This window comes from Hevea brasiliensis, chromosome 2 (genome assembly GCF_030052815.1).
Source record: "Hevea brasiliensis isolate MT/VB/25A 57/8 chromosome 2, ASM3005281v1, whole genome shotgun sequence".
In the NCBI taxonomy this organism is placed as follows: Eukaryota; Viridiplantae; Streptophyta; class Magnoliopsida; order Malpighiales; family Euphorbiaceae; genus Hevea; species Hevea brasiliensis.
In genome coordinates, this window is record NC_079494.1 from 73,481,909 (window position 1) to 73,491,632 (window position 9,724).

General features: G+C 37.3%; 1 non-coding gene across 1 annotated transcript; it reads right to left on the reverse strand.

Annotated features, from left to right (window-relative positions):
- Positions 1-6,646: 6,646 nt before the first annotated feature.
- LOC131178208 (small nucleolar RNA R71) lies at positions 6,647-6,753 on the reverse strand. The gene has a single exon (XR_009147341.1). It is a non-coding gene; the product is annotated as a small nucleolar RNA R71 (small nucleolar RNA).
- Between the last annotated feature and the right edge of the window lie 2,971 nt (positions 6,754-9,724).

The window sequence follows — 9,724 nt, forward strand, 5'->3', positions numbered from 1 at the left end:
AGATGTCGTGTTGTACACCACGACATTTCACACTATCCCAATAACCAAGGCTAAAAGGGAAGAACAAAGACTAGCTAGTATATATGAGTACTCATTCAAACTCTTCCCCAACTGGCAAGCCAGAGAGGAAGGAACTCGCCCCATCTAGTAGAGGAGATATCTCACTAGACAAGCTAATGAGAATTCACAACATATTTTTCCATTTCAACTATGGTTTTAAATCACATTCAAAACAATTTCTATGTAACAGCCTGATCCTTCTCTAGTTAGTATTGTCCGCTTTGGCCCATGGGCCTCACGGATTTGTCCCTCGGGAGGTTTTATTCCCAAAAGCGCGCTGACCAGGTGAGGAAGGCTCCCACATATATGGCCCAAATCTTTTCTTCCCGTTTTCGATGTGGGACATGAAGTTTCCACCCCAGTGCGTAGCTGGTTAAACAAGCATGTTCCAACCCCATCCCTAGGTCGTGACAAGCCCACAAGCTTCCGCCTGGTGCATCCTCGCACCACACACTGTACTAGAGGGAGTCCAGCTCTGATACCAAATTATTGTAACACCCTAGGCAAATCCCACATTGGCAAAACACGGGAGAGATGCTGGGTTTATAAGTTGGTGGTTCGTAACCCCTAGTGACGGGTTTTAAAATCGTGAGGGCTTCGGTCTAGAGCGGACAATATCACTAGTGAGCCGAGCTATTACATTTGTGATATCAGAGCCGCTCCGCGTGCAACCTTGAGCGATGGTGGGGCAAACATCAGCGAGGACGCTGAGTCCCATAAGGGGGGGTGGATTGTAACACCCTAGGCAAATCCCACATCGGCAAAACACGAGAGAGATGCTGGGTTTATAAGTTGGTGGTTCGTAACCCCTAGTGACGTGTTTTAAAACTGTGAGGGCTTCAGTCCAGAGTGGACAATATCACTAATGGGCCAAGCCGTTAAGGCAACATGAAAAGAACTACTCAACTCATGATCTAGAATTGGCGGCAATAATATTTGCATTAAAGATATGGAGGCATTACCTATATGGTGACAAGTGTTACATCTACACTGATCACAAGAGTCTAAAGTACTTGCCAACTCAGAAGGAACTCAATCTGAGACAGAGGAGATGGATTGAATTCCTTAAAGACTATGACTGTGTGATCGACTACCATCCTGAGAAAGCAAATATAGTGGCTGACGCCCTAAGCAGGAAGTCCATGATGGCTTTGAGAGCATTGAATGCTCAATTGTCTTTAGCACAAGATGGGGTACTTTTGGCTGAGTTGTGTGTAAAGCCAAGTTTGTTATAGCAAATACAAGAAGCACAGTTAAGGGATGAAAAGTTGCTAACTGTTATGGGCAGAACTCAAGAGGGGAAGGAGACTGATTATGAGTTGAAAGGAGATGGGTGCCTGTACTATAAAGGCAGAATATGTGTACCAAGAGATGAGGAACTGAAGAAGAATATCTTGAAAGAGACGTACAGTAGCTTCCATACTACGCACCCAGGAAGTACCAAGATGTACCAAGACTTGAAACACATTATTGGTGGCTTGGAATGAAGAAAGAGATTGGTGATTTTGTGACTAGATGTTTGACATGCCAGCAGGTTAAGGCTGAGCATAGGTCCCATCAGGGTTGTTGCAACCTATATCCATACCAGAATGGAAATGGGACCGCGTTACCATGGATTTTGTGACTGGGCTACCATTGACACAGAGGAAGCATGATACTATATGGGTGATTGTGGATAGATTGACCAAGTCAGCTCATTTCCTACCAGTTAGAACCAACTACTCATTAGAGAGATTAGCAGAAATTTACATAGATGAGATAGTCCGGCTACATGGAGTGCCAACATCGATCATATCTGACCGAGACCCGAGATTTACTTCGAGGTTTTGAAAGAGGCTACAGGAGTCTTTAGGCACTCGATTACACTTCAGTATGGCTTTTCATCCACAGACAGATGGACAGTCAGAACGGGTGATTCAGGTATTGGAGGATATGTTGAGAAGCTGCATCATTGATTTTGAAGGAAGTTGGGAGAAGTATCTTCCTTTGGTAGAGTTTGCTTACAACAACAGCTACCAAGCCAGTATAAAAATGGCTCCATACGAAGCGTTGTATGGGAGGAGATGTAGAACACCCTTATGCTGGACAGAAATGGGTGAGGAGAAAGTAGTGGTCCAAAGCGGACAATACCAACTGGAGAAGGATCGGGCTGTTACATTCTATTTACAAAGTGTTTACAAATCATCAACATATTTAATCATCATAAATTTATGCTCAAGGTTGGCAACACATCAAACTTAAAATTTACAATCCTCAAAATCATGCAATAAATCCTTAAATGCATAAAAAAATTTACATTTAATTTATACAATTTCATTCAACACATTAAAATCCTCAACACAACAAAATTATAAATCATAAAATAAACTTGTTCAAATCAATTTAAAAGTGAAAAGTAACCAAGTAGTTAGTTGTGCACAAACCTTATACGAGTCACCTCTTGGCCTTGACTCGATGTCTCGGGTTCTTTCTCAGTATTCTTTTCCACTGAAACACACAGTTTTACAGTGTTTCAGTATCACTATTTATCATAACACCAAAAATAAATTCAAATATACTTATACCTAGGTTTAATATGCTAAACTTAACATTCTTTAAAATTTGTGTTTCAGGGTTACTATTCACTATACTATTCAAGTCAATTTGTTGACTTTCTAAGGCTTAATAGGTATGGGAATTCCAACTTCACCCACATACCACATTTTGGTTACTAAATTTGTTGGTTTTAGTTGTTTTCTCAAATTCTAAGTCTTTTAGGCAAATTTGCAAATTTTCAGTTTTGGTGTCTTAAGTTACACTGTTTCATTGGTCATTTTTCTGTTAGAATTTGGCAAAACCTTCTTCATAGAAAATGTTCCCTATTGTCTTAACTTTATTCTTCTTTTTGAATCACTCTATTTGGAGTTTTGTAACTCAAGTTATAGCCATTTGAATTATGGCTGCCGGATTGGACTTAACCCAGATTTCTGGGCACCAAACTGGTTCTGGCAGTTTTAGGTCACCAATTTTGGGTGGCCAAATGACTTGGTTACGGGCATAATTTGGGTTTGTGTTCTTCAAGAAAGTTTTAGGTCTATATCTCAGCTATCTACTGGTAAAATTTCAGGTCATTTAGACTTTCCTAGCCCAAGTTATGGCCAAATGAACAAATTGGTCATTTTTGGACAGGTCAGATTGCCTAATCCGGATTTGGCCAATTTGTTAACTATGCTATGGTCACTTTCTACTCATGATTCCTAAATGAAAAATGTTCCATTTTGTGTCTATTTTCATTCCCAATTGGCCTAACACCAATTGGACTTGTAAATTTTTAGTTTTGATCCCTGAAAGTGACCTTGGTCCTACTACCTGCAGAATGACCATTTTCAATCTGAATTTAAACTCACTTCTAACACTTCCAACACATCTCAATTGGTCAAAAATCACCACTTTTCATCTCAAACAAGGTCAAACACACCATTTGACCAATTCTCACATTTTTCCATCCCAAACCCTAGGTGCCAAAAACCCTAACTCATAAAATTCAAACCTAATGCATTCTAAACATCTGTACTTAATTCAACTTAAGCAACCATTCAAATGCATCAAATTCACCCATTTCAAACCCTAACTAAGGCTGGCCAAAATTCATGTTTGGTCCCTCAACCACGTTTTCCTTTGATTTGTTTCAATTTCTAAGTTTATTAAAGCATATTTGCATGAAATTTAAAGAAATAAATTAGAGTTTGTTACTAACCTTTCTTTGATTTCCACCTCTTCAATTTCCTCTCTTTTCTTCCTTTCTTTTCTTCCTCTAAAGCTTCTTCAAGTTGGACTAACAAGTTTTTATGGATTATTTTGGGGTTAAAGTGAGTTTAAGTGGTTAAAAGGAAGCTTAAACTTAAGCTTTCATGGTGGTGCTACAATGGTGATTTAAGAGAAAAGTGGGGCGGCACACTTGGTTGGAAGAGGAAGAAAATGATTTTTCTTGTCTTTTTTTTTAAATATTTTATGTCTTTTAAAATTGCTTTTGATTTGGTCAATTTAGGTGGGAAAATCAAAATTAGTTTTGACATCATGATGATGTCATAAAGGTGATATAATAAACTTTTTCAATTTTCTTTTTCTTTTGTATTTATTTTTCTATTAGTTCTTTAATTTAATTCTTGGTCCCAAAATTTTCTTTTCTCTAATTTTATTTGACAGTTAGGTCAGGAATCAGCTCTGGGGGTGAATTGACCAAATTACCCCTCGCAAGTCTGATCCGGTTTGCAAGTTATTTGATATTTCTTCCGGATCCCTGACCTAATTATTTGACCTGCTTAATAATTTTTTTTTGTGATTTTTTCTTTTCCACTGTGTTCGCAATAGTCCTAAGGACCGCGGCGTCACATTTTACCGTTCGAAATTTGAGTTTAAATTGACTTTGCAGTCCTTCCTGAGAAGGTCACCCATCGCTGTGACTCTCGGCTCATTTAACTTCTTATGTTCTGTTTTTCTTATTTATACTTAACTAATTGACAATTACTAATTATTTATGTTCAGGGCTTAACTAGGTGTCTTAGGCGTGTTCTAATTCTCTTAATTATCTGGACTAACACCGGTCACCGGAACAGTAACATATACCAGGCTATGCAAATAAGGTTGCTACAGCCAAATATGCCCATTCAGCTCCAGTAAGTTACAAGGTCCTGGCCGTGTATCCGTCAATAGTCAGATTCCTAATTTTGCTCCAGTTGTAGTTTTTGACAGAAGACTCTAAAAAGACCTAACCCTAGACCATTTATTATAAATAGAAGAGATAGCAGCCAATTGAGGAGCTTTGAGACGCCTCTAAAAATCATTCAGTAGCCTCTCCATTCATCTTTTAGAAATCTTCTTTATTTTTCTGTAACCCATGAGTGGCTAAGTTTTTAATTCAGTTCAAGGGATTCAAGTTCTTTTACTTGATTTGTGAGACCAAGTTTTTAATTTAATTTATGTCTTTTTGAATATCTATTGTTTTCTGATTTATTTGTCTTTAATCTATTGAATGATTTGCTAAAAAGGCCTATTAGTTGATTGTTTGATGAGATCAATTGCTAGTTCATCTTCATAATCCGTAATTGTTGTGTAAGATTGAACATAAGTAGCAATTAGTTTTTATTGATTATGATCCCAGTTTTTGATAATAACCTAAGGAAACAATATGGTGGATTAAATGATTTATGATTCATAAATTATTGTTCAGCTTAATTACTTCCTTTTCTTAAAGCAATTATTAATTTGATGAGGATTGCTTAATACCAACTCAGTTAATAATTAGAGTCAATATGAGTGCTGGGCTCGAATTGATGAGCATAGGGAAGTCAGGGGTTTACCTCGCTATTTGGTAAATCTACGTTAAGTATTCAATAAGAGATAATTGTATTTTTTTTGTCTATGATCAAATCAATGCATTGGAATGAGATTTATCTTGGACTGAAGTTTGTTTAGAGTGAGATTTTAATATTTAGTTCTTGAATTTCTGATTTCTTCTGATTTTGTGTTACAAACCACCACCCCCCCCCCCCAATCTTTGTCTATTCCATTTCCCATTACACAAGTGCACGAAAATCCAATAATTCAGTCTCTAGGGTTCGACCTGGATTTACCATTTGCTACTGAAAATATTTTATAGTTAGTAATTTCAGTTAATTTAATTTTTGGTGGATTCGACACCCATCAGGAATTTTGGTGCCGTTGCCGGGGACTGAAGTTTATTTGATTTCGTGTTTTTGGTGTTAGATAGTTTGTTATTAATTCTATTTGTGCTATTTTTAGGTTTTTGCAAAAAATAATAATAATAATAATAATAATAATAAATTTTATGGTGTTACTGTTCATTGTTACTGTTCATTAAGAATTTTGGTTGAATTTGGAGGGCGGCCCATACTTATTTTGAAGGAAACGATGCTTTGATCAAGACCAATTAATCCATTAGATTCTTTGGCCCCACCCTCTTGAGGCCAAATTCTATTGTTTTCTAGGGTTTTGAGGCATTTTTCTGTTTTTACTTTGATTTCTTTTTGTTTATGACAAAAACTTCTCAATCTGGTGAGTTGATCTTTGATCCAGAAGTAGAAAAATAGTTAAATAGTTGAGAAAATTGGCTAAGCAAGGTAGGTTGATTTAGAGTACATTTGAAGGAGTCCAATCTCCAAAGGAGCTAAGTTCAGGTTCGGATTCAGATTCGGATTCAAAGTCAAGTTATGAAAACGAAACCATTGCTGCTAGAACTTTGAAAGAGTTGGCTGCTCCTGATCTAAACCAACAGCCTTTGTGAATTCAATGCCCTGCTTTAAATGTTGCTTTTGAGTTGAAATCTGGACTAATCCATTTGTTGCCTAAGTTTCATGATCTTGCAGGTGAGGATCCACAAAAGAATTTAAAGGAATTTCATGTTGTGTGTTCCAGCATGAAACCTCAAGGAGTTTCAGAGGATCAAATCAAGCTTCGAGCTTTTCCCTTCTCACTGGAGGGCATAGTTAAAGATTAGCTGTATTACCTTCCTTCTAGATCTATCAACTCATGGAATGGGATGAAGCAAATATTTCTAGAGAAGTATTTTCCTACTTCCCGTGTTGCCAATATAAGAAAAGAAATTTGTGGCATTCGACAGTACAATGGAGAGAGCCTGTATGAGTATTGGGCGAGATTTAAGAAGCTGTGTGCAAGCTGTCCCTATCATCAAATAATTGAGCAGCTATTGATTCAATATTTCTATGAAGGACTTCTACCAATGGACCGCAGTATGATAGATTCTACTAGTGGAGGAGCTTTGATTGACAAGACACCAGATGAAGCAAGGAGGTTAATTGCTAACATGGCAGCAAATTCTCAACAGTTTGGAATGAGAATGGATCACACACCTATGAAGGTTAATGAGGTAAGTACATCTAACCTTGAGAAACAAATTTCTGATTTAACTTCTTTAGTGAGGCAATTGGCTGTAGAAAAAATGCAAACTGTTAAGGTATGTGGAATTTGTTCGATTTCGGGTCATGCTATTGATATGTGTCCTGCGTTACAAGAGGATAAATTAATGCAACATGCTTATGCAGTAGGACTTTATAGACAACCACAATGCAGGTATGATCCCTATTCGAATACTTATAATCCAGGATGGCAAGATTTGAAGGAACGGAAGCTTGAAAAACACAAAGTTTATACCGTTGAATTCAAAATTTTTCACTTAGGGTCACATGCATCATGCAAGATTTATTTTTATCTATTTGATTTCAATGATAAACAACATATTAAAACTCTTTTAATATGTTTTTGGATCTGTATTTGCCATTTAAGATTTTAAAATTAATCAGATTTGTAACACCCTCCCGGTAACTATTACGTACATTCTACTGTTCCGGTGACCGGTGTCGGTCCGGACAGCTAGAACTTCCGGAAAAATATTTAAACTAAAGTGAGGAACCAAAATTAACTCAAATATTGATAAGAAAAATTTAGTAAAAATTTTAGAAATAAAATACAACCAAGTCAAACGAGCCAGTGCCCAAGCGATGGGTAACCGGAGGGAAGTTGCGGTTCTCGCAACTAGGAGCCCTAGACCCGGGGGAAAAATTATAAAATAATTTTTGGGACTCCAGAGAAGGGTTACTGAGGTTCCTATGGCATTAAAATGCCAAGAAAATACCTAGAAAAATTTTTCAATCGGTACAGACAATTTTGACCCGTTCAGCCAAACGGAGGGCATTTTGGTCATTTCGCCTGAGGTGATTTTTGGCCGACTTGTCCAGTTGAGTAAATAATTAACATGACATAAACTATGAATAAACATTACTAGAAATTAAATTGAAAATGAGTAGTGGAGGAAAGAAAAGAAAGTGAGGAAAAAGCTCATTTATGACATCATGGTGATGTCATTAAGAAAACTATGACCAATCACAATTAAGCCATCATTTGACTAACTAATAAAGAGACTAAATGAAGACCAAATAACCAAAAATTACAGCAGCCATCACCCTCTTCCTCATGCAGCCGAAATCCCTTCCCTCCTCCCTCCATTGATGTGCAATCAAAAGCTTCCTTTCTCCTTTGTTTCCACCACTAAACCCTAACCTCTCTTCATTAAAATTTTACCCCACACCTTAAACAACCTTTTGGCAGCCTAGAAAGTGAAGGAAAGTGAAGTTTTGAGTTGGGAAAAATCTGCCCTATTCAAGGTTAGTGCACTATATACCTAAAACTCTTTAATTTCATGAATTGGAACTTGAATCTAGTAAGAAAATGTAATTTAAATGAACAAAATTCATGTGTATGTGTACATGAATTTCGGGTGCCCTAGTGAAGGAATAGGAAGGAGTGTTTTTGATGAGCTTGAAGTGAACTAGAATCATGTTGGAAGTTTATAAACATAAGAATAATAAGTTGGTATGCTAACTAAGGCATTTTGTGGAAAACATAATGTGAAGCTAGGGTTTTGGGGAGTGAAAATTGATTTGGCTTATGAAATTGTTAGAGAACATTTTAATGGTCAATTAGTGACCATTTGAGGAGATTTGACCATAATATGGACTGAAAAATAGCATGGTAAAGGGAATGACTATGCTGCCTAGGGACAGCAGCAATGGACTGAGATTTCAGTCCAATTACACAGCCATAACTTTGGCTGTGTTGGTCCAATTGGTGTTTGGCCAATTGGACATGAAACTAGGCTTATAATGGCATATTTTTGCTGAAGAAACCATGCCCAAAAGACCAAAGCAAGAGGACCAAAACTTGGCCCCAATCCGGATACCCTGCAACTGATTCTGCAGAATGACCAAATGAACAGTAACTGTTCATTTGGCCATAACTCATTGTAGATTTGGTCAATTGACCTGAAATTTTTACAGCAACAAGTTAAGACATAGAAAAACAACTTTCGTGAAGGAACCTACCCCAAATTATGGCCAGAACCTAACCCAAATGGCAGTGGCAGTCACTGTTCATGTTACTGTAGATATGGTAATTTCTGCAGAATGGTAATCAGGCCAGCTGTGGTTTTTGGACCATATCTGGAGCTACAAAACTCCAAATGGAGTGATTCAAAAAAGTAAATTCAACTAGACAAAATAAGGAACAACTTTCATGTTTTCCATTTCTTCAAATTCCCACTGAAACAAGGCCCAATGGAACAGTAAATTTGGGTCTCAAAAACTGAAATTTCTGCCCTCCTAGATTTAAGTTGAGAAATGAAAATGGCAATCAATTCCAACAAGTTTTAAATACAAAATGTGGTATGTTTGGGGTGTTAAAACCAATACACCTATTTTCTATCCAAAAGTCAACATTTTTGTTGACCAATGAGGTGAATAGTGACACCAAAACTTGAAATTCACAAATTGAAGAATTTAAAAGTTTCAAATGCCCTAGTATACCTAACAAGATTGGTTTGGATAGTTTGGCATGCCAATAGGGTTCAGTTAGCAGTACTGCACATGGCAATATGCCATTCGGTGATTTTATGGCTTTTAGCCGTTCTGACTTTGTATTGAGACTTGGCCTTGTTCTTGATGTTATTACAGCTTATTAGCTGTTCTGTTGCACACCGGGAGATGCATATGTGACCGATGGTGTGACGGCCCGAGGTACTAGGTACCCAGTGCCAGTTTACCCGTTATCCAGTCCAGTTGTCTAGTGTAGGTTACTTGGGCAACCAAATGAA